The following is a 23,234-nucleotide window of genomic DNA, read 5'->3' as shown; positions in this document are numbered from 1 at the left end:
AGGTGATTTAATGCCAGCTTTGCCCCTCCCTCTGCCCCAGTTCTGCATGGAGCAAAGCTCAGCCCAACCAAAGGACCAGCCCATTATGGTTTGATTACAGTTTTACACGTGATTGCTATGTATGGTGCAAAACCATCAACAGCACCTCACAATTTCAAGTCCAGCATATGGGGTACCAGACCGAGGGTCAGGAGACCTACAGCTATTGTTGACTGTGCCACTGATTCACTGTGTGAACCTGGGCAAGACACTTTCCTTCTCAGTGTCTCAGTTTGTAAAGAAGGGATAATGATACTTGTTCTCACTGAAGCTGCTGGGCGAAATCCTGCCCTCTTTGAAGTCAATAGCAAAACTCCCAATATTTCACCCACTGTCTCTAAATTGTCTATACATTTTCTTTAAAAGCCCATAGTCTATTGAAGCATTTTAGACACTTTCATTTTTCTCCCCAGACTGTGCTTGAATGGGAATACAATTTTTCAAAGCGAACATGCTTTCCTGCCCGTGTCCGTTCCCATGGTAGCACCGTGACAGCGGCACTCACTGCTGCTACAATGTGGCTCTGTACATTCATGTGCCAGCTGGGTCTGTCTGTTTCCAGTTGCCTCCCCAGCCTCCACCCGGCAGCTGTCTGCTAAGCTGAGGAGGGAGCACCCCATGACGCTCTCAACTGCCTGCCAGATTGAGGAGCGACAGGCTCCCCATTCCATAGCTGCTTCTACAATTGGGGTGAAAATCCCCCATTCCTTTTAGGAGCCCGCATAGTTGAAGGAAGGGAGATGCTTTCCTATGCTCACCTTCCTGTCTTTTTGGAGGCTGAAAATGCAGCCCCTAACCAGGGCTTGCTAGGTGTGAATGTTCACAGGCATAAAGGGACCCGGCAGCATGCTGGCTGGACATGACACCAGCTGAACCGATAGTCTCCTGCCGTGTTCAGTGGTCATGGTTGACTCTACTTGCAGTTAAGCCATTTTTGAGCAGCACCAGCTGCCAACATCTGTTCTCAGAGATGGGTAATTTTGCTAATGTCAGCAGAGCTTTTGAATGTAAGCTCTTCTGGGGCTGGAGCTCTTTTCTGGTCTGTGTTTGTAGAGTGCCTAGGAGAACAGGACCTGGATCCCGATGGGAGCCTCTGGATGCTATTGCAATATAAATGGTAAATACTAATAGCAGCAAGTGATGCTGTCAGAGAACCGCAATGCAAATAGCCACTTCTTACTCTGCTTTTTAAAATGATAAGTATTAGCAGAGTCAGAAACTGTCCAACACCGATAGGAGGAGTCTCCAAAATCTCTGCAGTAAAGGCCTGAGTTTCAAATATATATTTTAAGTGAAGTTAGTGGATGACAATTGCTTACAGTAGCCAACAGATGGAGCTGTGTTGCTGCTAGCTCGGTACCTTCAGCAGGAAATGAAGGCAAACAATTTGCCTTGAAAGATCCCTTTTGCGGTCTGCAATCACGTAATACATAATGTGGAACTTTACTCCCTATGGCAAGGCCGTGACGCAAGCCGACGAGCACAGAAATTCGTAGTTGGCACTGATATCATAAAGTTGATCTGCTGCAGCACAAAAGGCGTATGTGGTCCTTGGCTGAGCTGAGAATACTGCTATCCAGTCACACAAGGCAAGGTCCTTTCCTCTCCTTCTTTTCAAAGGCTGGTGTGTGTCTGCCAGACAGTCTGAATAACTATTTATTGAAAACAGTTATTTGGAAGCTGTTTTTCCAGTGAAACCAGTTTTCTTTCCCTCGCTGTTGGCTCATTGCTGGGTTCCTCCAACCAAATAACCTGGAGTTCAGAGATTGGGTCACAGTTCATCTTAGGAGAGGCACAGAATCTGGTCAATGGTGCTATGTGATTCATACCTACCTCTATACTATGAGCTAGGAGTGTGATTTCCACTCAATGACAGCTAGCGCGAGTATAAACCGTAGTGTAGCTCTGAGAGCACGGGCAGGGGCAGCAGGGGCATGGCTTACCCATGCCGAGTACAAACCCACCTGCACCCTGTGGGTACGTACTCAGCACAGCTAAAGTGTGCCTCTGCGGTCACTGTCCAGTGCTACTGCAGCTACACTGCTAGCACAAGGGTATGCAAGATGAGAACCACACCCTTAGCTCATAGTGTAGACATAGCCTATAATGACCTGAACCATCTGCAGCTCTCTGGGGATCAGGAACAGGGGAAGGCAGACTGAAGGTGGCACATAATCAGCAAGCTGGAGGCAGCAGCTGGGACCTACTTGCAGAGGAGAGACGAGGGAGCAGGAAAATAGACATCATTTGCTCAGCAGCTGATTTTACTGAAGGAGGTTGTGATACACAGTACCATTAGTGCCAACTGCCAAAGGGTTCCTCACTCTCTGTGTCAGTAACTCCTATCTGACTTGACAAACTCACTACACCTAACACACCACTTCCATGGTATTTATCCCTAAATATTGTCTTGCAAAGTATCGTATGAAAGCCGGGGACACACAGGCCATTAATACAGTTGAGAAACGTATGTACTGACATTATATAAGGAGTTATGTATATATGTACTGAAAATATACTTGAGAGTCTGTGTCCAAGGCAGGGATGACAAATAGGTTTTTCCAAACAATGGAAAAGCAAGTTTCTTTCAGATGCGAGGCAAGATAATTATCACTGTCTCTGATGTAGGTCACGCATCACAATGGAAGCCAAATCTGCAGTTGGAGTAAACAGGGGGATAAGAAAACACCAGAGGAAACCACAGGAAGTCATTCTGACTCTGGGGTCAAAACAATGAGTTTTGGGAAATATGAGGAAAAGCAAGAAGCCATTTCCCCGAAGAACACCTTTGGCGGAGGAGGGTGATTTGTAATGCTTTGGATCCTGGTTTGATTGAAAACCAGCAAGCTCTTCAGAAAAGACTTAGGCAAGAAACTGTCTTAGGTCTGGTCTACACTACAGACCTATATTGATATAACTACATCCCTCAGGGGTGTGAAAAATCCACATCCCTGAGCGACATAGTTATACTGACCTAATCACCTATGTAGACAGCACTATGTCAGTGGGAGAGCTTCTCGAGTTGACATAGCTACCACCTCTCATGGAGATGGATTAAGTACATGTTGGCCTAGAGCATCTTCATTAAAGTGGTACAGCATTTTAAGTGTAGACCTGCCCATAGACAAAGGACTGTAGCCTGTTAGAGTTAAGTTTTTATCTCTAAAAAGCATGTTATACTTTGTTTATTTGTAACCTGTTGTTCTTATTATCCTTGCTTACTTAAATCTTTACCTTTGTCAATAAACTTATATTTGTTTTCAGTATAAATAGCTTACAGTGATGTGTTGTTATATTGGAGCCGATACTCAGTTGAATCAAATAAGCTGGTGTGTGTATTGCCTCTTTGGGGACAGCGTAACTAGTAATTACTGTGAGTGTCCAGTGACATGGGCTGGACATTATAAGAGGACGTTTGTAAGGAGTTCATGGACTGGGATACACCAGGTGTTAACCTCCAAGGCAAAAACAGGGCTGGCAAAGTTCTGAGGAGAGTGCTTGAGTGTCAGAAATGCTGGTGGTGTGTAGGAGCTGACACCCAGGTACCACAAGAAAGGTTCCCTCATTTGGAGGCAGGGGAGTAACAAATTGACTCACTATCCTGGATGCCCTGAGGCAGCGTCACAGAGATTACTTGTAAATCGAGTTGGGTGAAATTCTGTACCAACTGAAGTCAATGGCAAACTCTCCCATTGACTTCATTGGGTCCTGGATTTCACACATCGTGTTTTTGTCAGTTCATTGCCATTCCAGATCCAACCAAGCACAATAAAGAGAAGGAAATGCAAGACAAGTTTTCCAGGCAGAGAATTTAAAGATCTAAGCATCTTATTTAAGGAACAAGATAGAGAGGCAAATTGGGGGAGTGCACTGTGCCCCATGGCACTTAGATTGAAAGTAGGTCAGGGATCGTATTTTCTTTGTTTGTACAGTGCCTAGCACAGGGGGTCTTGGTGCATGACTAAAGGTCCTAGGTACTCTAGTAATACGAATAAATAATAATCATGATTAATAGAAGTCTGGATGCTGAAAAGAATTTAGAAGGTGAGGCAGTAAGTGGAATCTCTGAGCACAGATCTCATGTTCTCATTTGTCATCTGGGTTGCTAATGAAAGGGGTTAGTTAGTAGAAAGGCAGATTACAAAGTAGCAACACCTTTTGATATTCCCATGAACTTTATTTAATCTTTATAGGTTATGCAGTTCCCTATTTCTTGATGATAGAGAGAGTTATTTTATATTAGGAGACAAAAAGCTTCAATTTGCTTTGATAACCCTAATGAGAAATGAGTAGGCTAGTCCAGAATCTTTTTCTTCTGATGCTAGTAATTCCAATCTGAAGTTTTTTCTTGATGGCACACTAATAAAGCAAGACTCTGAATATCCATACTCTAGGTGGGATTCATTGCATTGGTAATAGAAGGCAGAGTCTTTCATTTCTAGATCGTCATTCAAATTTAGCCCATGTCAGTAATAAGGAATAACTAAATATTATTTCCATCTGTTGGCTGCTTTGTGGCCTAATGCACCATCTGTGAAAGTGGGCCTTAGTTCACTTCTAGTGGACAAGTGCTCCCATAACATTTGCTACCAGTTCACACCTTTGTTAAGGGTCTAGGCAGATAAGATAATGTTATATGGGCCTGGACACCAAACTGTCCTCTTACTGCTTCCCACTTACAACAGTTATATCAAAAACATAGTCAGAGCTGAATAGGACCCTATGTTAGTTGTGAGCTCATCCTCCAATTCTGTGATGTATACTTTTCTAAACTGAACTATTGCTTAAATTGTTTCCTCTTTTTTCCTCTTTTCCATCTCAGCACTGTAAAGGGCTTCCAGGTTACTATGAGATGCTACACAGGATTCCCCCATCCTGTCTTCCAGAGAGAGTTCTCTTCAGGGCCATTCGTGCAGTCATATTACTGGGCTATTGCTCAGGCTCTTCAGCACGATATCTTATTAGCTGCACAGATGAGTAGATCCACCAAAGGAATAGATTGCAGCTCACTGACTATTCCTTTTTCATAATTTTATTTTATTCTCTATAAGTTCTCATACTGCTGTCCAGTAGTGCAGTAAGTGATGTAACTAACATTGGTCTCATGCAGTTTGTTCTTTCCCTCATCCTCACCTCAGGAGGAGAGTTGTGTGTGCAATGGAATGTTTTGTATTGGTAGGGTTGGTTTTTTGGTTGGTTGGTTGGCTGGCTGGCTTTTTTAAATGTCCATGTTGCTATGCGTTTCTTAGAAAAGGCACGATTGAAGAAATGTGCCGTGCACTTGGAGTGGAGGGTGCTGAGGGTTCTGATGATCCTTAGTTCCTGGGGGAGTTCATTCCACAGTCTCAGGCTGGCCCCCAAGAAAGCTCTGTCTCCTGCACAGATGAGCTTTTCCCTTGTGGCAGAGAGTTCCATTGTGCTTGAGGAGCAGAGTTATCAGCCACAGTCTTCATCCTTGCGCTTCAGGTGTTCTTTTAGACAGCCTGACCGCTGGCCATGGAGTGCCTTGCAGATAAGGATTGAGACCTTGAATGTGACTCAATAGTCCATGGAAAGCCAATGTAGGGAGCACAGATCTGATGTGCTTGCCGAAGTCCAGGTTGCTAAGGAGATATTGAAGTTTCCTAAGAGCTAATGGCTTCAGGCCTATGAATGGTATCCCCTTCCCTTGTCCCATGCATACTGCATTCTCACACTGATACTTAATGTATAGTAAATTATTGGCCCCAACATCTTTTCACATTTACTGCAGTTTGATTCTACCATTAGTGTTCCCCCTCCCATCTCCCACTGAAGTTGAGAGCTTTGCCATTAATTAAAAGTGGAGCAAGATCAGTGCCGGGTTTACAATGGCTCCAGTGGCTCCATGGAGCCAGGCCCATGCTCAGAAGGGGACCTGGCCTGCTCTGCTTGCACTGCGCCCTGAGACCCCATTGGTTCCCCCAGCCCACCACTTGCTCCTCTTGGCCTTCCCACCAGCTAGCCGAGGGCTCCTCTCTGCCCTGGCCCCATCCCCTGCTACTCTCAGCCCCCTGGCTGGGCCCCAGTTCACCTCCGGCTCTGGGCAGTCTCTGCTTCCCACCACCTGTGGGGCCCCACCTGTCTCCCCGGAGCTGAGCTGCCTGGGAGTGATGCAGAAGCCTGGCCAGTCTCAGCCAGGTGTGTGCGGTGGGGGAACAGTGTGTCCCTGCCATGCCATGCCCCATTTCTTCTGGCTGGCCCCTCGCTCAGGGGACTGACCTCCCCACGCCATGCTCCATTGCCTCCTTGGGGCAGCCACAAATATGTTTGGCGCCAGGCCCACAAAAGGTTAATCTGGCCCTGAGCAAGATTATGCCTTCAGTCATTATTTAAGCTCCCACTACCCTTCCTAGACACTTGGATGTATTTATTTTTACTTGAATTTTTCTGGATGTCTGTTTTTAAACTGTTTGTTGATTGCAAGCTGTCACAGTGTCCAGAGTGGCTCGCACCCATGAATGCCAGTCTCAAGTCAGACTATCAGAAAATAGGGCAGACATCCCTAACGGGTGGATATTCTATTATTAGATTTAACCAAATCAGTAACAAATATGCACTCCTGGATCACTACATTAGCTTTAACATGGAGCCATAGACAGTCCCCCTTAGGCTCTCCAGCCTCTACTTTACCACCTAGACAAACTGGATTTTATGATGAGAGGTTATTAAAACCCAAATTACCACACGTTAGGTTCTAACAGCCACAAAGGGCCAATCACTTACCCCAGGTCAAGGTATACTCCAGATCTCACCAAAGACAATGGTGAAGTCAGTTTTTCTAGTAAACTAGCTAAAGGTTTATTAGCTAAGAAAAAGAAATGAAAGACACTGAGAGGTTAAAGAAAGCAATATATATAAAACAGTAGGAGGGAACGTAGACATCAACTTGCCCGGGCACGTTTCCTGAATCCTACATGTGGAAACTAGGGCTGTCATTTAATCGCAGTTAACTCACATGATTAACTCCAAAAAATTAATTGTCATTAAAAAATTAATTGTAATTAATCAGTTTTATTCGCAATGTTAAGCAATAGAATGCCAATTGAAATTTATTAAATATTTTGGGATGTTTTTCTCCATTTTCAAATATATTGATTTCAATTATGACACAGAATACAAAGTGTACAGTGCTCACTTTATATTATTATTTTTATTACAAATATTTGCACTGTGAAAATGATAATCACAAGAAACAGTATTTTTCAGTTCACCTCATACAAGTACTGTAGTGCAATCTCTTTATCATGAAAGTGAAACTAACAAATGTAGATATTTTTCTGTTACACAACTGCACTCAAAACTAAAACAATGCAAAACTTTGGAGCCTGCAAGTCCACCCAGTCCTACTTCTTGTTCAGCCAATCACTAAGACAAACAAGTTTGTTTACATTTACGGGCGATAATGCGGCCCACTTCTTATTTACAATGTCACCAGAAAGTGAGAACAGTCATTGGCATGGGAATTTTGTAGCCGGCATTGCAAAGTATTTATGTAGCAGATATGCTAAACATTTGTAAGCCCCTTCATGCTTCAGCCACCCTTCCAGAGGACATGATTCCATGCTGATGACACTCATTAAAAAAATAATGCATTAATTACATTTGTGATTGAACTCCTTGGGTGAGAATTGTATGTCTCCGGCTCCATTTTACCTACATGCTACCATATATTTCATGTTATAGTAGTCTTGGATGATGACTCAGCACATGTTGTTCATTTTAAGAACACTTTCACTGCAGATTTGACAAAACACAAAGAGGGTACCAACGTGAGATTTCTAAAGATAGTGACAGCACTCAACTCAAGGTTTAAGAATCTGAAGTGCCTTCCAAAATCGGAGAGGGATGAGGTTTGGAGCATGCTTTCAGAAGTCTTAAAAGAGCAACACTCCGATGTGGAAACTACGGAACCCGAACCATCAAAAAAAGAAAATCAACCTTCTGCTGGTAACATCTGACTCAGATGATGAAAATGTACATGCGTCGGTCCACACTGCCTTGGATTGTTATCAAGCAGAAGCTGTCATCAGCATGGACACATGTCCTCTGGAATGATGGTTGAAGCATAAAGGGGCATATGAATCTTTAGCATATCTGGCATGTAAATATCTTGCGATGCTAGCTACAACAGTGCCATGAGAACACCTGTTCTCACTTTCTGGTGACACTGTGAACAAGAAGCGGGCAGCATTATCTCCTGCAAATGTAAACAAACTTGTTTGTCTGAGCGATGGGCTGAACAAAAAGTAGGACTGAGTGGACTTGCAGGCTCTAAAGTTTTACATGGTTTTGTTTTTGAATGCAGTTATTTTTTCTGCATAATTGTACATTTGTAAGTTCAACTTTCCTGGTAAAGAGATTGCACTACAGCACTTGTATGAGGTGAATTGAAAAATATTATTTCTTTGTTTTTTACAGTGCAAATATTTGTAAGGAAAAATAAATATAAAGTGAGCACTGTACACTTTGTATTCTATGTTATAATTGAAATCAATATATTTTAAAATGTGGAAAACATCCAAAAATATTTAAATCAATGGTATTCTATTATTGTTTAACAGTGCAATTAATTGCGATTAATTTTTTTAATTGCGCAATTAATCACAATTAATTTTTTTACTTGCTTGACAGCCCTAGTGGAAACTGATTTCCAGTCGTAGTCATATTCGAATATAAGTGACAGTCATTATATATAACACGTGAATCAAAGTTTCTAAGTCCAAAATGATAGCAGCGATGTTGTAATCTGCTAGTTTTCCATAAGTCTCTCAGGGCTTCCCATAATTGGCTTTGGGGACCTCTGTCTAATCACTTAGGGTTCCCCCTGTCAGAATCCAAGCAGTCCAGAGATGCAGGATCATTCCCTTAAACTAGTATTTATAGATCTTGCCCACAGCAAACTAGCTGACAGGTGTCTCCACTCACATGGGTTTTGATGAGCAGCAACTGCCTATTGAGCAGTGAATGCCCATTGTTGAACATGAAATGACCCTTGCTTTGAGGTTAACGTTCTACTTCCTATGCATACACAAATAACCCAGTTACCGTGGTTTACATAATGTAATTACTAGCAATTCATTACAATAGGGATGGATAAGTGGGAACAATACAAATATCCTTACTTAGTACTCATGAAGTTCTGAACACTAAGTAAATTCTCATCCTCATCCTAACATACCTTTTGATATAGGGTTATTTACCACAGGGCAGGCATAATAGCAAATAAATAACAGGATCTAGTCAACCTTAACAATACAGTTATATCTTACACGTGAATTGGTTTCAATACACCATGGCCTTTTAACATTCCTTTGATTTCTGTTAGCATGTGTCTGAATTAGCCTGCTGGCAACCTATGAAACAGTATCACACAAGCTCAGAGTATGACAAGCCTAAGTGTATCACTGGGATAAGCTAATCAAAGTCAGTGGGCTTGCATCAGGTGTGAACTGGCCTAATATCACCATCCAACCTTTACTATCATTTGTCTCTCGCTGTTTATGGTCAACCTGTTTATGGTTGCCAGCTATTCTTTCCTGAATCTCACCAAATTGAATGAAAAGAATAAAATGAAAAAATACTCTGTTCATTTCCAATTATCAAAATACTTAAAGGATATAACTTATAAAACAAAAAGATTGTATTATATCAGTGGGAGCAAACAAAGATTTGGGACCCAATCCTGCAAACCTCTATTTATAATAGGGCTAGAATACTCTTTCCATTCCCAAGCCTGTACCAACACATCCCCTCAGAAACCACCCTACCCACACAAAGTTTTGACCGCCTCTAAAAGGGATGTGTTCCAGACACTCAATGAATTTTGATGGAGACTTCATTATTGCTATTGACTTTACATGGAAGCCACTCAGATACTGCAGTGATGGACAGCAGTATAAAAGCAATAGATAGATAGTCTCATTGAGGGGACTACTTGTATGAGTAAGAATTTGTAGGACTGAGCCCTTGTATCATAATTTACTAAAGCAATCAAATTCAAGGAACGCCATTCATTTTGGTTATCATCATAGCTTCAACTTCAGAAAACTTCATTTCTTCCATATCATATGGACCATGTTGACAGAAAGCATGAGCTCAGAGACCCCACTGCTATTTTCCTAGCACATTTCAAGTATGTTTGTTTTCTCATCCAATTTTAATTACAACAGTCCACTCTGAATGACTTGACCAATTCAGGAACACATTTTAACAAGCTCCCTTTATTTGTTTTTCCATGGAAACTTTCATTGGTATACTCATGGAAAAAAAATAAGTAACATTATACAAACATCCTCCTCAGAAATAAAAGCTGCCTATGTTACTTTGTGAAGCAAACAGAAAAATTGGTCTCATTCAGGGAAATGCTGTATTTTCAAAATGGAACACTGGAGTTACAGGTGGAAACCTCCTAACTAGTATGTGTGTAAATTAATAATTGTAGTGCAGTCACTTGCAACACTATTTCTGTAGCACAAGAAATAATCTCTCCCACAAAATCATACTCTGTGTGTCCAGTGATTTTAGTACAAGAGGAGTATTGTGGCTCCCTGCATCAGGGTGCACAATAGAGAAATACACACTCCTCCTCAGAGGGAAGTCAGAGTCGAGGGCTGGTACTAGGGGTGCCCACACTGCACTGTATTAAAGGATACAGCAGCTGCCACACCTGCATGTACTCTCCCAGGGGAGTTCTGTGTCTATCTTTGCAGGGAGAACATCGTCACTCACTGTCCAACATAGCAGTGGTTTTAAAAGCCAGAACATCCACCCATCTGCACTTCTAAAGGGCCTGTGACTGGCTAAATAAATGCTCTCCAGTTGGTTTAAAATAGTGGGACTTGCTCAGATGTAACCATGCTCTTAGGGGTAGTCATAAATGATGAGGAAGTGTCAATACCAAGAGAGGGAAAATTGCTTTTGTAGTGAGACAACCACTCTCAGTCCTTATTCAAGCCCAAATTGATAGTGTTAAGTTTGCAAATGAATTGTAGCTCAGCAGTTTCTGGCTCACTACAAAAGCAATTTTCCCTCTCTTGGTATTGACACCTCCTCATCAATTATTGGGAGTGGACCACATCCACCCTGACCTAACTGGCCTTCAACATTGGTTCTCCACTTGTAAGGTAACTTCCTTCTCTTCATGTGCCAATATATATTTATGCCTGTTTTTGTAATTTTCACTCCATGCGTCTGAAGAAGTGGTCTTTTTACCCACAAAAGCTTATGCCCAAATAAACCTGTTAGTCTTTAAGGTGCCACCAGACTCCTTGTTGTTTTTGTGGATACAGACTAACATGGCTACCCCTCTGATACTTGATATCAACCTCTTGAAATATGTTTGAGAGGAATTCCTCTTCTGTGTAATAAGGTTGCCAAGTATCCAGCATGGAACCTTTAAATATGATAAATATTTTGGTCACAAGGGAATTTTGGAGGGGCAGATTGTGATCCAAAAGACTCACACTGATTTCAAAGGACTTTGGATCAGACCCTGTGTGAAGGTATTTTATAGATCCCACCTACCCCTTAGCACCCTAATAATGCCCACAGATCTTCTGACTCACTAGGGTATGTTGTGACATTTACAGCAGAAAGAAAAGGAGTACTTGTGGCACCTTAGAGCCTAACCAATTTATTTGAGCATAAGCTTTCGTGAGCTACAGCTCACTTCATCGGATTCATACTGTGGAAAGTGTAGAAGATCTTTTTATACACACAAAGCATGAAAAAATACCTCCCCACACCCCACTCTCCTGCTGGTAATAGCTTATCTAAAGTGATCACTCTCCTTACAATGTGTATGATAATCATGTTGGGCCATTTCCAGCACAAATCCAGGTTTTCTCACCCCCCCCCCCACCACACACACACACAAACCCACTCTCCTGCTGGTAATAGCTTATCTAAAGTGACCACTCTCCTTACAATGTGTATGATAATCAGGGTGGGCCATTTCCAGCACAAATCCAGGGTTTAACAAGAACGTCTGGGGTGGGGGTAGGAAAAAAAAAGGGGAAATAGGCTACCTTGCATAATGACTTAGCCACTCCCAGTCTGTATTCAAGCCTAAGTTAATTGTATCCAGTTTGCAAATGAATTCCAATTCAACAGTTTCTCGCTGGAGTCTGGATTTGAAGTTTTTTTGTTGTAATATCGCAACTTTCATGTCTGTAATCGCGTGACCAGAGAGATTGAAGTGTTCTCCGACTGGTTTATGAATGTTATAATTCTTGACATCTGATTTGTGTCCATTTATTCTTTTACGTAGAGACTGTCCAGTTTGACCAATGTACATGGCAGAGGGGCATTGCTGGCACATGATGGCATATATCACATTGGTGGATGTGCAGGTGAGGGGGCCTCTGATAGTGTGGCTGATGTTATTAGACCCTGTGATGGTGTCCCCTGAATAGATATGTGGGCTTTGTTGCAAGGATAGGTTCCTGGATTAGTGGTTCTGTTGTGTGGTATGTGGTTGCTGGTGACTATTTGCTTCAGGTTGGGGGGCTGTCTGTAGGCAAGGACTGGCCTGTCTCCCAAGATTTGTGAGAGTGTTGGGTCATCCTTCAGGATAGGTTGTAGATCCTTAATAATGCATTGGAGGGGTTTTAGTTGGGGGCTGAAGGTGACGGCTAGTGGCGTTCTGTTATTTTCTTTGTTAGGCCTATCCTGTAGTAGGTGACTTCTGGGAACTCTTCTGGCTCTATCAATCTGTTTCTACACTTCCGCAGGTGGGTATTGTAGTTGTAAGAATGCTTGATAGAGAGCTTGTAGGTGTTTGTCTCTGTCTGAGGGGTTGGAGCAAATGCGGTTGTATCGCAGAGCTTGGCTGTAGACGATGGATCGTGTGGTGTGGTCAGGGTGAAAGCTGGAGGCATGTAGGTAGGAATAGCGGTCAGTAGGTTTGTTGAATTGGAATTCATTTGCAAATTGGATACAATTAACTTAGGCTTGAATAGAGACTGGGAGTGGCTAAGTCATTATGCAAGGTAACCTATTTCCCCTTGTTTTTTCCTACCCCCCCCCCAAGACTTTCTTGTTAAACCCTGGATTTGTGCTGGAAATGGCCCACCTTGATTATCATACACATTGTAAGGAGAGTGGTCACTTTAGATAAGCTATTACCAGCAGGAGAGTGGGGTGGGGGGAGGTATTTTTTCATGCTTTGTGTGTATAAAAAGATCTACACTTTCCACAGTATGCATCCGATAAAGTGAGCTGTAGCTCACGAAAGCTTATGCTCAAATAAATTGGTTAGTCTCTAAGTTGCCACAAGTACTCCTTTTCTTTTTGCGAATACAGACTAACACGGCTGTTACTCTGAAACCTGTCATTTACAGCAGAGTCCTTCTTGCTACTTCAGTTCTTCTGCAATGACTCAGGATGAAATATAACACTCTTTCTCCCCAGGAGTATGAAGCAGGAAGAAAGGTAGGAAGGACTGGTTCAGGTACCATCATCCATCTCCTGACTGAAGAAGTTTTGCTTGCATATTTATAATTTCTCTGGCATGTTTTGTAACTGATTTTTTAAAGTGAGAGAGGTTTGTAACTGTATGATGTGGAATACAATGCCTTTAGAATTTGCATGAGTTCTAGTTTGTCACAGATGGATCTTTTTGCACCTCTGAATGTCACAGGGTCCAATCCCGGGAGAGGCTGGAAGGTGGTAGGTTCCCTTGCCTCCCTCTGAAGTCAGTAGGGGTTGAGGGAGCTCCTCATCAGCAGAATTGAGTCCTTACTTTCAAGCATGAGAGCAATTAATATTTCTCTTTCGGAAAGATCTGTTTCTATAATTGGAGCAAATAGAAGGTTTATACTTTATGTAAGGACTGAATTTAGCTGTTAGTTACACATGTATATCCTACATTGACTTCAGCAGAGTTACTCCAGATTTACATCAGTGTGTCTGAGAGCACAATTTGGCCCTATATGTTATATATTCTTTAAATAAAATATTCGGGGTATTTTCCCTTTATTCTTTGGGTTGTCTTGTCTGAAGTAGCACTGGGCTGCTTGAAGTTGTATTTGTTGAACACCCTTGTTTAATTTTTCTACAAATATCAGACCACAAATGCATCAGATATATTTTAATTTTGTATAGTAACTTCAAAAACAGGCCAGCTGAATGCTCCTAAGGAGGGCAGAATGCCCCATTACCTGCTGGTTTCAGTTTTCCATTATGCTGTGGGCAGCAGCCCCTTAGTGTTGTTCTGGTCACTCTATCATCAGGGTGTTCTCCAGTCTGTCCAGAACTGATGTCATGCTCTATGCAGTCCATTTTGTCCCCAGGTAAGGGGTGGGCTAGGGGAGGAAAAGGGCAGGTTAGGGCATGGCTGGAGCAGTGTCTCTGTCTATTTTGTTCCAGTGTGATGGCTCAGAGAAGGCTATTACAAGCCACATAATTTACAGCTGGCCTAAGGTGCAAGAATTAGGAAGGAACAAGAAGAATGGAAGATCTTGGCCCTGTGTCTACTAGAAAGGTACTGGAATGTTGTCCTTGTACATGCTTTGAGTAGTCAAATATTTCTCAAGGAGGCAAATTGCTGAGTAATTAACTGGTATTACAGAAAATAGAAACTACTCTAGTATGTTGGCAAGATTTTCCCCCTATCAAAGCTCCATAAGGTAGGTGAAAAGGACACTTTAGAAAGAAGTCCTCACCCTCCAAGAGCTACTTGGCATCAACAAATGAATTCAAAGTGTGTTTACATTGACCTGTCACAAGGTGAATTTAGATGTGTTACCATTGCTTATACTTCTGAAGTATGGGTTTGATTTGTGAATGCTCAGTGTTTACAGCTGGGAAAGTAATCTGGGTAAAACAAGAGGAGGGAGTTATTCTTTGTCAGCTAAGTAACTCTAAAAAGAAAGATAATATGCATGTCTTAGTAAGGCAGCTTGGGTAAATAGCCTAATTTAGAGGATCTGTTGTTTTCATTGTAATGACAGATTATATTTTTCTACACAATGAGATCATTTTATTATAACATTTGAATATAAACTAAAGCCAAAGTAGCAATTGGCTTTTTCCATGCTGATGTAAAGGCTGGTTTGGTATTTTATAGACTGAGAGCTTGGGAGCACAGTGGGGTGGTCCATTATGTGGATACACTGATCTCTACACCTCAGTAGTGACTGTGCAAGGCCTCAGGTGACACTGCATCCCCACAGGCTGTAGAAATAGCAGCAGAGCAAGTGCACAGTTGCTCTGCACTTAGTTGCTGGGCTGACTGGGAGGATTCCTTCCCTCAACTCCTCTGAGATCCATTGTGAATAGCCCATCTACTCTGGCTGTGTGAGCAGTGGGAGGCAGGGATTATCTGGCAGTTAGGCAAATAGGAGTGAAATGGATGTTTTAAAATTTAAATCTTTTGCAACATCTCTCTCCATTTTGGAATGTTGATTTTTTTGCCCTCACGTTCTGCAAACACATGCAGAATCCCAGGCAATCAGCAGAAAACTACCTATGAGATCAGTCGACGCACATTTGTAGTGCAGAGGTCGATATACATTGAAAAGGAAAGAACAGCTGCACAGTGCCCATTATTAAATAAAAAATGGAGTGCCAGGAGTATTTACAGCTTGTAAAAGAAAAACCATGTTGAATATGCTTGAAGTTCTAGGAACATCCTAAACAACTGGTGTAAAACAAACACATGGCATGCAGCCAGAAACCTGTCAAATCAAAACACCCAAATGAGTGCTCTGCTTTCTTCCTGCAGGGGGTTTTGTGCATGAGGAGCACATAACAGCAACAGATGGACTATTGCATAAGACAGCCAGCCCTGTTCAGATTTCCAGTTTATAGCGCTGAGTGAGCCATACGCTATAAGTAAATTTCTCTCCAGTGCATGCCATTTTACCCAGGTCTCTCTGTTTCCCCTTTAACATCTGGTTCCATTTATTTCTTCTGTGTTAAAATGGTTGGTGGGGATAGGGAAAGATGAGAACATACACAATTATAAGAACAGAAAAAAGCCATCTGGCCCAGCATTTATGGTTAATCTTAATCCCACCATGTTGGTTTTTTTCATGCTCCTTAACCATTTCCTTCTCCAGAAACAATCTATGTGATCCTGTATTGCCTTCCCAGTAACTTATTCCAGATGGTCAGTTTTGTGCAAAATAGTTCTCTTTTAGCTTTCCATTTATTCCTAGTTTCCTCATTTTTACATTATGTCCCCTAATTTTTGAACCCTTCTTCCCTATCATCTTTCTTACTCTCTGAAACTATTTGTGTCACAGAGAAAAATCTCTCAAATCCACAATTCCAGCCATGTAAACCTAATGAGGCTTCCTAATTTTTAAATGGAGATATGGGATACAGGTTGGGGTGGGGGTGCAGAGACAGTTTTAAGGGTGGCCAATAAGTGTGAATTCAGCATTACTGCTAACAGAAGTTCTCAGGGGGCTGTTTTTGTTGTTAGCAACAAAAGAGAAAATAGAATGTTTGAATTAAAATGTTTCAGGTATTCTGTATATGGATTCATTTTTCACTAACCTCCTAGAATGTTCTGGACCTTTGTAGAATCTTGTGGAACCTTCCAGACTTTCAGAGAACTACATTTTCCTCAAACCTCCTAGAATGTTATCAGTCATGCCCTTGCAGATATATAAGGGGTAGGGCGTCACAATACAGTTAGTGAGATATAAGAACAAAGTGAAGTAAAGTGAAAGCCCAACTGCGATATTGTGAGCCTTATTTTGATTGACCTTATGGCAAGGAAGGCTCGGCAAAGCTAAGTACTGTGCTGTGATAAGGGACTGCATTCCTGACATTAGTCACAGTGAAAAGAAGTCATTTACAGTAAGATTTGTTTATGATGAGGATGGCTGTATCCAAGTAAAGGAACACTTTACCTGTTTCTGGTCTGTGGCTGACTCTACTGGAAAAGGCCTAACAGAATTGTTTATGAACATTTTTAATGAGAATAAAATAAAGCTTCAGGACTACCCGTGGCCACAACTATGACAATGGCATGAACATGAAGGGAAGAAACAGTGGTGTTCAGGCAGGGATCCTTGAGCTTTCTTCGTGCTTTGTGGCTGCCATTCCCTCAACCTGGTTGTGTCAGATGTAGCATCATCTTCTTTAGATTCAGTATCTCTCTTCGGAGTACTGCAAAGGATATACATCCTGTTTTCAGCATCAGCTATCAGGTGGAAGATCCTCATGGACAATTTTACAAATCTGCCCATGAAGCCACTTAGTGACACTTGCTGGGAGAGCTGCATTGATAGCATAAGGCCAGTGAGTTACCAAGTGACTGAAGTTTCCGACACCCTGATGGAACTGGTGTAGTTGAATAAAGCTGAGGCTGGAATCTGACATGTGGCACAAAGCCTCGCAAACCAGATCACTGACTTCAAATTTCTGGTCTCGGTTGTGGTTTGGCACAATATCCTGTTCCAACCAAATCTTGTAAGCAAGGTATTATAAACTCAATCGATGGACATCGCGACCACTACTACTTTGCTGAGAAGCTGCCTTGATTTCATTGTGGCCTACAGAGACAACAGATTTGAAGATGCCATCACTGCTGCCAAAGAATTGGCAGAAAACTTAGGAATTGAGCCTCTTTTCAAGGAAATTCATATTCATCTCAAGAAGAGGCAGTTTGGTTACAAGGCCAGAGATGAGGTGATGGAAAACTCGGAAGAAAAATTCAAGAGGGAGTTTATTTGCTAACTCATTGATATTGCTCAAGTGTCCATCAAAAAAGGTTTGGACAAAGGAAGCACCACAAAAAGATCTGGGGTTTTTGTCTGACCTTGGTAAGCTGCCAGCAGACAGGAAAACATTCTTGAATAATTGTACGGATCTTTGGTGACACATGGGGAATGTTCAGATGTCAATGATAAAAACCTCTGTGTCAAATTGGACAATATCTGTCACATTTTGCCACATGGCAAAGCACTCTCCACTCCAAGTTCGCCAGTTCATTCATGACGCAGAGCTGAAGGACATTTTTCCTAATGTGTAGATAGTTTTGAGGATTCTGCTCACTCTGCTGGTCACAGTTGTGAGTGGAGAGCACAGCTTTTTGAAGCTCAGGCTCATTAAAACATATCTTTGATCAACGATGGCTGATGAGAGATTGACATTGCTCACTATTTTATCACTTGAAAATGCCATTGGCCAGACTTTGGATCTCTCTGATATTGTGCTTCAGTTCATGAGGGCAAAGGTGAGAAAAGCAACCTTTGTAACTAAAGGACTAGGGTTAACACATTCTAAGGCTGTCACTTACTGTAACACTATTTAATATGGGTCCATCCAATGTTGGCGCACAGTTCAATTTCTTGATGTTAGTCCATTTCAGTTATTCTTAAAATTAAAAAGTGTCTAGAAGCTTAGAGGAAACAATTTTTTATTTGCTTATACATGACATGAATAAATACAGATTTACAGATCCTAATGTGCACATTTATCATCTTATATGACAGGGATAAATCATGCATGCAAACCGTGCATCAAAGTCATGAAATGGGGTACAAATGCAATACAAAAATAAGGTATTCAAAAGTTTAACAAATGGAGGGGTGGAGGCACTGAAGACGCTCCTTGCCTGGGGCGCCATTTGCTCTAGGGCCAGCCCTGGCAAAAAAGAAATGTTAAGGTTTTTAAGTAAAGATTAAATAGAATTATTTAATCTTAAAATTAAATCTCTCCTCCCGCACAATATTTTATGTAAATTAAAAATGATGTATAGTAAAATGTTGGATAGTATACTGCATGCTCTGTACAGTTCAAAATGAATAAGCTCTTTAAAAAGGGAAAACATGTTAAACATAACAGTGCATTTTGCAAGCCTCTTATCTTTTAGGGATATTTTAGAAATGGGATTTTATTTTTCCAGTCTATTTTCCCTTTATCTCTCTATTTACATTGCCCATAGTTTATGGCTACATTACTGCTTTCTGTCCTACACCTAGCAGATCATGCTGATAACATTTTAAGCAAAAGGTTTGCTTGGTGTTTCAGGGATCATATGACTTAGAGTAACTTTAGATTTTAAACAGCCAGTGTTTGAAACATATGCTGTTGGGTCTGACAAGCTCAAATTCTAAGCGATACTATTAACAAGGCCACAAATATCCCAGGTTTGACTTTTAGCAAAATATCCCTTTCAGGTGTGGGAGAGTTTTTTATGCAGTAAGGATCCGATGAAGTGAGCTGTAGCTCATGAAAGCTTATGCTCAAATAAATTTGTTAGTCTCTAAGGTGCCACAAGTCCTCCTTTTCTTTTTAAGGATACAGTGTGGACGATGGACGAGCTGAGCAGCAGTACATTTACTTTTTGAACACTTCACTAGCCAGTCAGAAGCTCTCTTATTTCTGGTAACATATACATTAAACTGATGTGGAGTTGTAACAGTTACTTCAATATATCTTTTCCTAAGGAAAAAATATATATTTTTCCTTTTTATCTGCCAGCCAGGTTGAAGAGGTAGGAATATTTGCTAGCTGTTCAAGATTCAGAATTTCCATTCTGGAGGTCAATGACAATGCAGGAATTAAGTAAAATGGCTGAGACACAGTTATGTAAGTCTTCTGGCAGTAAAACTTCGTGGAAAAAGCAAAACTCGTGCTGAATCTTGTTTCGATTATGTGTTAAGAATCCCAAGACAAATAGGAAAACTTCCTCTGGCAAGTGTTTGAGTGTTGTTATTACATTGTTTTATCATCTTTTCTATTGTTTTAGCTCACAGTGGTTTTAAGGAATCCACAAATGCAGACTCTGGAGAAGAGAACCTTATGAAAGCCAGCTAGTTTCTGTGAAAATGTCATGGTTTGATGAAACTGTGACACTGAAGGTAGTTCATTTTCCTCTCCTTTTATACATTCCCTTTTCAGTTTCTTCTCCATTCCCTCTGTACCACTTTTCCTCTTTTCCTTTCTCCTTCCTGCCTTCTGTTCTTTCTCACCAAACCCCTCCTCTTCTCCCTCACACTCCCCTTCCTTAGGACTTGCCTTCTCAGAAGGCTATAGACTGGTGGCGTTAGAAAGCAACATAATTAACTCACTTGTGAATGTTTGAATTTCCATGCTTTAGAAGGCAGTGTTTATAAGCTCACACACAAATGCGTGCAAGCAAGTTATTATATCAGAGCTGTGTGTGGTGGGCCAGTATTTTTCCACAATGTTTTTCATGGGTATTTTTAGCATTTCTGGTGAGTTCATGTCTCTCAAATTTAACTTATCCCCAAAACTTAATGAAATGGCCATTTTGCTTATCACATGAAATTCTGAACTTCAAATACTGAAGCCACTTTTCAATCAAAAATGTCCTCCTTCTCAGTAGAAAATGAGCTGTTTACTGACTGAAAGAGGGCTTTGACATTTGAATCTAAAAATGTCAGATGTGTTCGTATATAATATGTGGGGGAAGAGGGAGGACAAAGATAAAATAAGTGGCATTTCGCCCAGTGTTATCTTTTATAGAGAACAATTAGGAGCATTTTATAAACACTCTGGCAGAGGGATAGATTTTTCAGTAAAGCATGGATTTCCTTAAAGAAGAAGGATGTTATTTAAAATCCATAGGATTTCAGATGGCAATAATTTTAAGGTAGATCAAACACTAAACCTACAGAAAATTACTTGACATTGTCCTTAGAAGTTTATTCTATGTCTGTTTCAAGAGCTTATGCCTTATGTCATTGGGTGTTACGAGATAAGTTTAAATGCGTAAGTCATGTATAGGAGGATTATGTGATATTTGGATATATGCAACATCTATATCTAAACTCAGTCATTTTTTTAAGCAAATGCTTTCATTTAAAGGAAAATAAGGTTGCTGCTCTATTTGAAAATAATGGAAAATATCAGAAAAACACATTTTTCCTTCTTTGCTTTATTTGATTTTAACAATATTAACAATAATGTTAAAAATCCCTTTAAATCCTTAAAGGCTTCAAATTATAAACATAAAAGCCCATTTAAATTCCTCATGCCTTTAGCCTTTCTCCCCCTCCCATCTGAAACATGAGAGAAACAATAAATAACCTAATAACGATACTTACAACCTTATCTATAGATCTCCAAGCACTTTACAAAGTCAGGTAGTCAGTATTGCCCCATTCTACAGATGAAACTGAGTTAAAGAGAGGTGAAGTGACTTGCTCCAGGTCACATAGGGAGTCAATAGCAGAACTGAGGCCATAACCCAAGTCGCCTGATTCTCATTCCCTGCACCACACTCCTGGTGCTATTTCAAGGTTCAGCATTTTCAAAAAGGTTCAGATTTGGCTAATTATTTTTTTTCTACCCCTAATTTCTATATCGCTAATGTCTATGATCTATATTCTGTTTCAGCAAATGGAAGAAATAACAGAGTGTGTCAGCCCTAGTGGTCTTGTTAGATCTCCAAGAGCTCCTGAATATCTAGGTAGCAGCTGTTTCCAAAAGCAGTTTTTTGGCATTCATATTACTTGACAAATAAGTTTGCATCCTTTTCTTTCAGACGCAGACCTTGACAGGGTTATCCAGGTTTTGTCATCTTGCGGATGGATTACTGCAGTGTACTCTGCATAGGACTATACTTGAAATCCATCCAGAGGGCGTATCTAGAGCAAAATGCAGGATATTAAGCATTACAAGAGGTCAGAAAATGGGGAAAGAGGCAGTTTCTGCTGAAAATTTGGATTTTAAGTGAAAAATCAAAAACTATATTTTTGATCAAACATAGAAAATAAAAATTTTGATTTTGCAATGCCTCTGCTGTGATGGCTTATGAGCGTTCCAGTCTGGGTTCCTCAGGCTCCCATTCTCTTCCATGGCCCAGACTTCCTGGCTAGACTACAATCTCCCAATATTAGGGTGACCATACATCCCCTCCCAAAACCCCCAAATACCATCCCAGTACACCCACACCCTTCCAGCACCTCCCAAAATAAATACCCCCTCCAACACCCCCCTCACTGTACCCCCCTATAGATTCCCCCACAGCAGTGTCCTCTATTTGGGAACTTGAAATATGGTAACCCTACCCATGATGCAGCATGGTCTCCCCTTTTGCTGAGCCCCTGTAGTGCGTCATTGGAGTCCCTGGCCATGAAGCATCATGGGAGATGTAGTCTGAGAGAGGAACCAAGCCCAAAGAAGAGAATGGGGGCATGGAGCAGCTGAACTACAATCCCCATGAGGCACTGTGGCAGTATTTACAAATCAAAAGTTTTTGGTTTTCAGTCAAAACATTAAGTGTTCAGGTTTTGGTTGTTTGTTTGTTTTGGGGGCGGGTTACAAAAAGAGAAAATCTTCCACAGAAAGCAGGCTCTTTTTGTGAAAAAGTTTGTTTAGTCTAAAATCCAATTTTTTATCAAAAAACAGTTTTGATGCAAAATTCCCAGCCAGCCTCCGTAAGCATGTTATACTTGTCTATAGTCCATACTAGCTGCCCATTGATTTGTGGGTGAAGTTAAGGGTGCAGTGGTGTAACAAGGTCCCAGAGGGTCTTGTTGCAAGAATAAATAGGGGGCCCTTTCACGATTCCAAAATCCTCCCCCTTACACTCCCCGACAGCCCTAATCCAGCCTCCCCATCCTCTAGTTCCTCTCCAGCCACCTCACATAATACATCTGGGCAGTTGTCCATAAGGGGAAAAAAAAATCCATCCTGGCCCTTGCAGGTGACCTGCTGCAGCCCTAAAGCATGGAATTTGATTATAGTCATTGTAATAATGCAGAGCTGCCGGTGTTATGAGCCTGTTGAGGGCAATGCAGAGCTTCCTGTTCTCTCTGTGGCCCATGAAGAGAGGGAATTAAGAGGGAAATTAATAGATTTACATATTCACAGAAAGAAGGGACCACCATAACTATCCATCCCTACCGCACACACACACAAGCCAGGGAATTTCTCCCAGAAGCTGGATTAAAGCCTATTCTTTAGAATGCTGTGATATCTTATCTCAGTGTATCACAGCATTTTATGTCATTTTAAAGACTCCCAGTGATGGCGAGTCCATCACTTTGCCTGGTAAGCTGTTCTGATGTTTAATTACCCTGACTGTAATGCTCACATTCTGGGCACTAATATGCACTGGTGACTCTATGGAGTTCTCCCCAAGCTTGGGGAATGAACATATCATGAGTTCTGTCAATAAACTAGAGGGATTATGCAGCATTCCACTACAATAAACCCTTTTTATTTCCCTAATATCAAGCATTAAG

General features: G+C 41.3%; 1 long non-coding RNA gene across 1 annotated transcript; it reads left to right on the top strand.

Moving 5' to 3' along the window:
* Positions 1 to 15,850: 15,850 nt before the first annotated feature.
* On the top strand, positions 15,851 to 21,705 carry LOC122464427. Its single transcript, XR_006288433.1, has 3 exons — positions 15,851 to 15,894; positions 19,769 to 19,880; positions 21,530 to 21,705. It is a non-coding gene; the product is annotated as an uncharacterized LOC122464427 (long non-coding RNA).
* Positions 21,706 to 23,234: the final 1,529 nt, after the last annotated feature.

This window comes from Chelonia mydas, chromosome 2 (assembly GCF_015237465.2).
Source record: "Chelonia mydas isolate rCheMyd1 chromosome 2, rCheMyd1.pri.v2, whole genome shotgun sequence".
Taxonomy (NCBI): Eukaryota; Metazoa; Chordata; order Testudines; family Cheloniidae; genus Chelonia; species Chelonia mydas.
Note: the sequence above shows the minus strand (reverse complement) of the source record. Positions and strands in the feature narration are given on the sequence as shown.